The sequence below is a fragment of the Castor canadensis genome, chromosome 1 (assembly GCF_047511655.1).
Source record: "Castor canadensis chromosome 1, mCasCan1.hap1v2, whole genome shotgun sequence".
NCBI lineage: Eukaryota > Metazoa > Chordata > Mammalia > Rodentia > Castoridae > Castor > Castor canadensis.
In genome coordinates, this window is record NC_133386.1 from 105,999,226 (window position 1) to 106,009,843 (window position 10,618).

The following is a 10,618-nucleotide window of genomic DNA, read 5'->3' on the forward strand; positions in this document are numbered from 1 at the left end:
GTAGACATCAATTAGGTCCATTTGATCTATTGTATACTTTATATCTAGGTTTTTTTAATTGATTTTTTGTTTGGGTGACCTATCTATTGATGATAATGGGGTGTTAATGTCTCCCACAACCACTGTGTTGGGGTTAATATATGCTTCTAGGTCCTTCAGGGTATGTTTGATGAAATTGGGTGCATTGACTTTGGGTGCATATAGGTTGATAATTGTTATTTCCTTTTGGTCTATTTCCCCTTTTACTAGTATGGAATGTCCTTTATCTCATTTGACCAAGGTAGGTTTGAAGTCTACTTTGTCAGAGATAAGTATTGCTACTCCTGCCTTTTTTCAGGGGCCACTGGCTTGGTAAATTTTCTTCCAGCCTTTCTTCCTAAGCCTATGCTTATTTCTGTTGGTGAGATGGGTCTCCTGTAAGCAACAAATTGTTGGATCTTCCTTTTTAATCCATTTTATCAAATGGTGCCTTTTGATGGGGGAATTAAGTCCATTAACATTAAGCGTTAGTACTGATAGGTATGTGGTGATTCCTGTCATTTAGTTGTCTTAGTTGTTTAAAGGTTTGATTGTGTGTACTTAAGTTGAGGTTACTCTCTACTTTCTTGCTTTTTCTTTTTCTGTAGTTTGCTGCTGCCTGCCCTTTCATGGTTATGTTGGATTTCACTTTCTGTGTGCAGGATCCCTTGCAGAATCTTTTGTAGTGGTGGTTTTGTGGTCACATATTGTTTTAGTTTCTGCTTATCGTGGAAGACTTTTATTGCTCCATCTATTTTGAATGATAGTTTTGCTGGGTAGAGTATCCTGGGATTGAAGTTATTTTCATTCAGTGCCCAGAAGATCTCACCCCAAGCTCTTCTTGATTTTAATGTTTCTGTTGAGAGGTCTGCTGTGATTTTGATGGGTTTACCTTTGTATGTTATTTGGTTTTTCTCTCTTACAGCCTTCAATATTCTTTCCTTAGTTTCTGTACTTGTTGTTTTAATGATGATATGTCGTGGGGTAGTTCTATTTTGGTTTGGTCTGTTTGGTGTTCTGGAAGCCTCTTGCATTTGTATGGGACTAGATTTCTCTACATTTGGGAAATTTTCTGTTATTATTTTGTTGAATATATTATGCATTCCCTTTGTTTGTACCTCTTCTCCTTCTTCAATGCCCCTGATTCTCAGGTTTGGTCTTTTGATGGAGTCAGTGAGTTCTTGCATTTTCTTTTCACAGGTCTTGAGTTGTTTAACTAATAGTTCTTTGGTTTTTCCTTTAATTACCATTTCATCTTCAAGTTCTGAGATTCTGACTTTTGTTTGTTGCATTCTGCTGGATTGGCCTTATACTTTGTTTTACAATTCTGTTTCATTCTTTTTTCTAAGGTGTTCCATATCCTGAGTCACTTCTTCTTTAATGTTGTCTATTTTTTTTTGAGTTCATTTATCTCTTTATTACTTGTGTTCTTTGTTTCACTTTGGTGTTTATGCAGTGCTTCTATGGTTTCTTTTATTTCTTCTTGTGCTTTTTCAAATTCTGTATTTTTGTTGTCTTGGAATTTCTTGAGTGTCTCCTGTACATTTTGGTTGATCATATCAAGTATCATCTCTATAAAATTGTCATTGATTACCCATAGCATTTGTTCTTTTAGATTGTTCTTTTGGGCTTCTTTAGGTTCTTTGGCATAGTTTATCTTCATTTTGTTGGAGTCTGGATCTGAGGATCTCTTTTCTTCATTTCCCTCTGGTCCCTGTACTAATTTTTGCTGTTTCAAAACTGATTTCCCTGTTTTTTCTGTCTTCCACCATTGCAATTGGTGTTGTTATTGTCCCTGTACTGTGTGCAATTAAGTATTTTCTAGCTTGTAATAATAACAATGGTGATATTTAGAATGGAAGGATGAGAGGAGATGGAAAGCAAATAAGTTACAGAAAAAGGGAAAAGACATAAATAAGTAGAAAAAACAAAACAAACTAACAAAAAAGTTTCAAAGATATAAACAGGGAGAGATAGTGTACTAACCAACAGTAAGCTGGACAGCCATTAGAGACACAGAGAGAGGATTGAAAATAAAAAATAAAAAAATAAAAATAAAAATAAAAAATAAATAAATGAAAAAAAAATTTCCAAGTTCAAATGCAACAAAGTTTCAGTCTTAATAATTTTGTTGTTCGTCCCTCAGCCTCCAATCCTGGAAATGGTGTCTCAGAAGTAGTTCTGTTGTTTCATCGAAGGGGAAAAAAACTAAACAAAACAACACAAAACAACAAAAAACCCACAAAGTGTCCCAAGTTCAAATGCAATACAGTTTCAGTAAGTTTTTCAGCATGCAGATGTACTTCAGTTGTTGTCTCATCAAAGGTAGGGAGAAAAAAAGAGTCTGGAGACAGTTCTATGAATGGCTATCTGAGGCTGTGGCTTACCTGCCCACTGCTGTTAGCCTGCTGTTGCTGGAGGCTTTATTTATGCAGATCTCAGGATGATCTTAGCACTCACCTAGCCCCTCAGGCTTTGTTTACTTAGATTTCTCCTCAGTTTGACTGCCACTGCTACAAGCTTTCCCCTTTCCAAACACACTGAGGGAGGTGACATTGCATCCAGCTTTCTCAGGCTTGAGTGTTTATTTACAGTTCACATGGGAAGTGGGTCTTCCTCCCTCTCCTGTGGAGTTTTCCTCCCACTGCCACTTTTAGAAGCTTTCCTGCTCCTGATTGCTAGGTGTGTGGTGCCACTCCTGCCTTCTCCAGCTGGCTTGTTTATTTACACCTCACATAGGAAGTGGGTCTTCCCCCTCTCCTGTGGAGTTTTCCTACCACCACCACTTTTACAAGCTTTCCCGCTCCTGATTGCTGGGTGTGTGCCACTGTTCCTGCCTTCTCCACCTGGCTTGTTGTGAGGGATTTCCCCTCCCCCCTTATTCAGTGCTCAGGGTTCCCTGCCCTCTTTGCTACATGTCTTTTTTGTTCTTATTGCTTATTATTCATTTTTTTTTCTTTTTTCCCTGGATGGGGGTTGGTCTGTCCGGGGGCTATGCTGATCTGGCCCAGGGTTGTCTGTGGGAGTACTGAGTGCTGCTTATCTCACCTTGTGGTCCACATCTTCCCAAGCCATCTGGGCGCTGGCATCTGGCCACGGCACGGGAGCCCTCTTGGTTCCTCTGTTTAACATGAAGTGGAGATGCTATGTGCAGGATGGAGGTGTGGAGGAGTCAAAGTTTTGCCTCTTCTCGGTGGTTTTTCCTTTAAGGTGTATGTCCAGCATCTCTCCAAGATTTTACATTAGGAGGCACACTTTCTGCTTCCTCCCTCTAGCCCCCATCTTGGAATCTCTCTAGGACTGAATATAAACTTGGCTATTTAAGACACAATGGGCAAGTTTTTTTATCCTGGACTCTTACTTTCACATTTGTAAAATCAAGATTATACCTAGCTTGAAAACTGAGGAAACCTTAATGCTATCTGTGGCAAAGCGCCAAAGACTTGGCAGGTGTTCAGAAAATGATGTTTCCCTTTTCCACCAACATTTTACAGCTTTCGATGAATTCCTTACAAAAGTCAAACAATAAGAGCAACAACAGAACATTTACACTTCCCAAAGGTAAGGGTTATTTTTTTTCATGTATCACTTATGGTTAAAAAGCTAGAAAGAAAAAAAGAAAAGACAAAACTGTTGTAAGGATTTAGCTGGACCCTAAGGAGTAGTCCGCAGATCACCATACCTATTTTCTAAAACCAAGTGTATTTCAGTGACTGCAAAAAATCAAAACTGAAATATAACAGACTGAATCCTTTACTTCATGAATTTTAAGTGATAGATTAGTGTGTATCTGACTTTTCAACCTGAATTAATTCAATCATTTTTTACATTAAACAGACTCTTATAAAGGACTTCATAAAGCAGCAATATTGCCACCAGGATTATGTTACTATCTATAGACATTTTGCTTTTTAGGAGTATTACTAAAACCTGTTCCTGTTTATATGACCTTTCCTAACTAATTCAAGTTGATTTTTGCAACAAATTGTAAATGCTTGTTTTCTCAGCTAGCAAGTTATCATACCTTTCTTGGAGCAAGAACACTTGTTCATTAAACACTAGAGCAAGTTAAGTCCTGAGCAAACTCAGTTCACCCAAATGTTTTTCTATGAGACCAAAACTACAGCCATAAAATGACACATAACAATGTAATTACAAGGACTAGTATCTGTATAACCACTTTATTCTGCACAGAATAAGTGGGTATCCATGATTACTCTCTAGAACACACTCACTCACACACACACACACACACACACACACACACACACACACACACCCCTCCCTCAGTTGGCACCAACCAGAACCCATGTGGTGACTTCCATGATTGCATAAACACTTGAGATAGAAAGTCAGGTCTGGATTCACAGTCGCCTAGATTTCTGGGATGTGGAAAAGACATGTTTTTTCCTATGAAGTAATTGCTCTATTTTGAATGTAAATTGTAGGTGGCTACTTTGTCCTGCAGCTGCTACTAAGACCTCTGGTTAGCAACACTGAAGTGGCCAGAAAGAGCCAATGAGGAGAGAAGATATCATCCTCTATATAGGTTTGCAGATAGGAGGAAAGATTTGGCAGGTGCTAATGAGTAGAAAAGTGAAAAACAAGAATTTGTCTAATGGGAGAGCATGGAAATCCCATGGAAAGCCACATTGTGCTTCCTTTGCCTTTAACAGCTAGGGACAAGATTTGTCTCAATGCCTTTTCAGTGTTCTCACTGAGGGTTCTGTAAGGTCCCAGGTCAGGTGGGATCATATGTCCTCTCATGGTCCTTGCTGGCTCTGACTTCCTGTTTCTACTCAGTAGACTATAGAGCACGATGCTGTTGAGTTTGCTCTATTTTCACTCTAACACTGTTAAGCAGAGAACATACTAGACTTGACTGCAAGAAAATGGGCACCACAGATTTCAGTGCAATCCAAATTGCCTAAGTTTAGATTACCAAGGTCTTTCTGCGTTGGGATACAGCCACATCAAACCAAAAATTTGAGTCAACTAGGTAAGACCACCCGTACTGCCAGATGGGCACAGATGTGTAAGCAATAAACACACACCATATGTCATTAAGGTTTTGTGATTATCATCTCACATCATATGTTGACAATAGATAAGTCACAATGACCTGAAGGGAACTTTTGCTCCCTTGAAGTTATCTGCCTTTTTACTCTTTTTTTATTTTTTACTACTAGCATATTATAGTTGTACTGGGAGGTACATTGTGACATTTATGTAAGTGCTTACAATATGTATTAATTGCATTCACTGCTTCTATTCTTCCATTTTATCTCTCCTTTTTCCCTCCCATCTTAGAAAAATTTCAGCTGGTTTCATTGCTTTATTTTCAAACGTGAATACAAAATACTTCCACCACATTTGTACTCATTCATCCTTTCCTTATGCCTTCCCCTTGGCCACTGGTAACCACCTCCAGACAGGAACTGTTTTACCTTATTATCATTAAAATTTTTTAGAAAACATCGTTAGTGTATGACACTTGTACAGGAGGTTTCATTGTAACTTTTCAATATATACATGTATTATACCCTGAACTGGTTCATCCTCTTTTTCACTCTTTCTCTTTGCTTACCAATTCTTTTCTAGCATGGTTTTAGCATGTTTCTTTGCTTTTCTACCTCCTGTCTATTTCTATTAAGATTAGTTTCTTAATGTTAAACAAAAGTTTCTTCCTATATTATTTTGTGTTTTTGTTTTTTTAAATCAGAGACAAACTACTAATGTGGTAGTAATCTGGAGAATTGAACAATATGACTCCTCCATAAAAGATGAATCATAACAAGAGGTTCATCTGAAGATGTCCTGAATGTCCACCTAAGAGTTTGTGTAGCCAGAGAATGGACAGGGTAGGCTGCAGAAAGGGAGAAGAAATTTGTCTGAATATGCTCTATTAGATAAGAGAACATCATTCAAGTTCAACAGTCATTCCACTCATGTCCTCCTGACATCCATTCCCAAACTAGTGGGTATTGTCATTTTAAATATATGTCATACATTTTCAAAAATATTGTACAATTCTGATGTAGGTTTTGTTTTTATATTTTTTACAAACATGATATGTTGTTGAGTGTGCCCTGAATAAAGTAGGTCTTCTTGAAGAAGAAAAATAAGAGGCCAAACAAAGGACAGAAGTTATATAAAGAAAATCCCTAATTAGTTTTCAACTTTAAGTTTTTAACATTAAGCTGTTGAAGATCTGCTCTAGATATAAAAGGAATGAATTTGAGTAAAATTTCTTTAAACCACCCTTAAGAAATAGATGTAAATGTGGGATATATAAGTCAAAATGATTAACGGATTACAAAATAGAGACACTGAAATAATAAGGTCAAGAAGTACAAATATAATAACCTACTGATTATTAAGTAGACAAATATTATAATCCACTTAAATACACAATAGTTTCATATGCTTAGGACAGAAAGCTTCCTGGAAGGCAGTTGTGGACACAAAAATCATTGCCCAATGTTTAATTCACTTTTAATAACTCTTATAGAATATTACTTGCAATTATAGCACAAAGAAGAATATGTTGTAACAACATGTGTGAAAATATCAAGTCTGAAATTCATTTTATTTAGAACACTCATCCTTTTCTGTATACTTAAAATTTCCACTGACTGCTATATTCATTAGGAATTTACACAATTTCTCTAGACTCAAAATAAAATTTAATTGTTCAAAGAATCTTTTTAAAATGCCTTACATTTTCTTAATACAAAAGTAATGTATACTTATTATAGAGTACAATAATGTTTACTTACATAATAATGTAAATGTTCTATTTTAAATTCTCAACACCTATACAAAAAGTTTGGTGTTTGATATTTTATATGTTTATCATAATACCTGATAATATATGACCTTTGAAATCATGAAAAGTGACATTCCATTGAGTGTTCAAATAACTGTTGAGAAGTGCATTTCAGCCTAAAGACAGAAAAGGGACTCACTATATTCCTTAAACTCACAATCTTGTGATTTTACCTCCATGTTCTCTATGATTCTTATAATACCGAAAGTGAAAGATCAAACATGGCTGCATCTTTGTTGCTATCTTCCACTGAGAGGGGGAGTCTAGTTCCTCTTCTTTGACATCTGGCCTGGCTTTAGAGACTTGCTGAACCAATTGTGGGAGAGACTTTCTGGGACTTTTAAGGCTAGAATAACCCTTGTATCTTTTATCTTGTCCTGCCAGATTGTCTGAGCTGCCCCATAAGAACTCTGACTAACTTGAGCTTCCCCTGAAGGAAGTTGCAGTCGATACCTTCCACTGAGTCCCATTTTCAAGCTTCCAGGGTACTGTATATGTGAGCGAAGCTGTCTTGCACTTTCCAAAGCAACTCATTTGCCTGCAGACTGCCAGTGAGTAGTCTCAGTCCATGCTATGAGAGACAGAGAATAACTCAGCTGAATTCTTGGTCTAGAACACTGACCAATATTAGCTACCTTCTAGCTAATATTAAAAGTGTGACCCCTGGACCAGACTTGTTTGTTTTTTGAGGTAGAGTTTTGCCCTGTAGCTCAAGCTGGACTGGACTTGGAATCATTGTGCCTCAGCCTCTCAAGTGCTGGGATTAAAGGTATGTTCCATCATACCTAGCTCTAAGTATACTTTTTATTCTGAGTGCTGTGGACTTTAGTAGAAGATATGGTTAAACCTATTTAAGAAGCAAGGAATTCATTTAAAAAGTACTTATTGAATGTCATACAGAAGCATTTTTTCAAGCATCTGTTAATAGAGAAGTAGTCATTGTGGCTGTGAATTGTATTACAGTAGTGAATCCCTTCTGTAGAAGGCAACCCTTCTGTGAATTCATTTATTTTCCTGATTTAACAGGCAAGGATGTTTTTGTTTTATGTAAAAGACTAGGAAATAAGCACTCCTCACTCAGTACTGTTATTTAAACTGAGTTCAATTATAATCTTTATTGTTTTTGTTAATCATGAGCCTACATTAAGGCACAGTGGGAACCTAGTGTTCTAATAGATGTTAGCATACAGTTTTTCATAGTAAAAATTGGGAGAGATTTTTTAAATTTTCATGGGAGGTTAGGAAAACTAATTCTTTAATTTTGGAAAATTATGGGAGACATAATTATGGGAGTGGGAGGGGCGGTCTCAGCAGGTCACTTGGTGGGGTTTTAGTGACATAATTCAGGCTCCTTCCCCTTGATCTCTGAAGTTCTGGGTTGCTGAAGTGCAGAGTCTTGGTCTCAGCCTATCCACTGCCTTAGCTCTCAGAGGTCCTCACAAGGAGCTGAACCAGGGGCATAGGCTAGAATAGCTAGCTAGAGTGGGGAGTGGTGTGAGGCAGAACTCTGGGAGATGCCACCTCTCAGGACTCTGGGTTCCTGGAGATAAGCAGTGAAGTTACAGCCACTTGGCACTCACCCAAGTGAGGGGATGAGGTCCTGCCTGGCTTAGTCCACATGGGCAGTACCTTTTCCTAGCACTTCTGCTTGTGCATCAGCTGCCTTGGCTTGACCTCCGTAAGGTTTGGATTCCTTGGCTGCCTGCTGTGGTGGCTACTCCTCTCATTGTCTTTTGCCACCTTCACTTATATCACATGGATGTGGGGACCAGAATCGGAGGTAAGTGTCCAGGAAAGACTGGGGCAGCCAGTTTTTGGGGACTGGATACTGGAACAGGCTCTGAATGGACATTAGGCATTGAGGTGGGCCTGATCAGTGCTACAGGTGCCGAGGGGAAAGAATAGGCTAGGTCATCCATGAGCCTCACTAGCAGCCTGGGAGAAAAACCTACCTGGAGGTGCTTGTTCTGGAGCCTTCACTGTGGGCAGGGAAGCCTTGGAGCCTCCCTGTCTTCTAGCTTGCTGTGCTTGCATTCTCAAGGGTGCCGTGCACAACGCTGTGGAAGACATCTCAGCAGAAAGCAGTGTCTTTTGGTTGAGGAGGTGAACAGAAGCGATTCCCTTCAGGAGAGCATTAATTGTCCTGACTCCTCCATTGAACTTAGTAAAGCTGATATTAGAAAGGTGAAGGGCAAGAATTTTTGCAAGGTAATCGTGGATTTTGCAATGGCCAAAAGTATAAGGTTAAGCTGATTTACTTTAACTAGACAGAAGTATAAATACAGACAAATTAATCAGAATATTTTTCGTGTGTAACTGTTGAGTATTATGTGGATTTTGTGCATGTATTATCTCATTTAATCATCAAAACGCTATTATGTAAAGTATATTATTATTCTCACTTTACAGACAAGAAAATAAAATTTTTCTGGGTTGCCATGAGGTCTTGCAAAATTTTTGACCACACTGGCCTTGAACTGTGATCCTCCCAATGTCTGCCTTCTTGATAGCTGAAATTATAGGTGTGAGCCACTGGACCAGTTTTGTTTGTTTTTTGAGATAGAGGTTTGCCCTGTAGCTTAGGCTGGCCAGGAACTTGGGATTCTAGTGCCTCAAGCTCCCCAGTACTGGGATTCCAAGAGTGCGCCATCCCACTTGACTTTATGTGTACTTTTTAGTGTAATTTTTAAATTAGGATATATTTGTTATACAGGGGAGATTAGTTCTTACAATTCCAAATAGGCTTATATTGTAATTGTTAGATCTCTGCAACTGTCTAACCAACTCGAATCCCTCCTGCCCCACTAAAAGCAATTGCAAGAGGTTTCTTTGTTCTATTTCATAAAGGTATCTGAAATCCATCCACCATATACCCTCACCTTAATCTCCTTCATGCACTGTCCCACGCATACATGGTACCTAATTTACAGTCCTGTCTTTCGTTATTAACATTTAAGTGGATGTTCCAAGGAGTTTCTCAGTGTGTTCCTGCTGTGAGTCTACTTTACTTTGGTCCCTTCAACTTCTTCCAGTGCTCTCCAATACCCTAATCCCTCCCATCCCCCATTTTTCAGTAGCTTTCAATATGTATCCTTACATCCTGTACCTTCACAGTTGTTATATTTTACAATGTTGTTGATACTTTATCATTCTCTTTTTCTTTCCCTCCTTCCCTGAGTTCCATAGGGCTATTCCTTAAGTGTACCTTTTATTCTGAGTTCTGTAGACATTAGTAGAAGATGTGGTTAAACCTGTTTAATAAGCATTAACATTAAAAATACTAATAAATATTTCTTGAGTGCCATACAGCAGGCATTATTTCATGCTTCTGTTAATAGACAAGTGGCATATGGGACCTGAGAGTTTTACAGTAGTGAATCCTTTCTGTAGAAGGTAGCACTTTTGTGAACTTACATATTTTCCTGATTTTCACATGCAGGGATGTTTTCACTTTATTTAAAAGAAAGACCAGGTAACAATCACTACAAACATAGTAATTTTATTTACAGTAAATTTTATTATAATTCATCTTTATTATTTCCATTAATAAAGCAGGGATCTGTTTTAAGGTACAATGGGAAGCTAGGGTTCTCACAGACTTTAGCATACTTCTTACTAAAGATAGGGACAGGATTTTAAATTTTCATGAGGGGTTAGGACAATTCTATAATTTTTAAAATATGGGAGACACAATTATGAGGAGAGGAAGGTGGGGTTGGGTAGGTTGCTTAGAGGGGCTTGAGTGAGGTAAATTGGGAGTCCTAGACATGA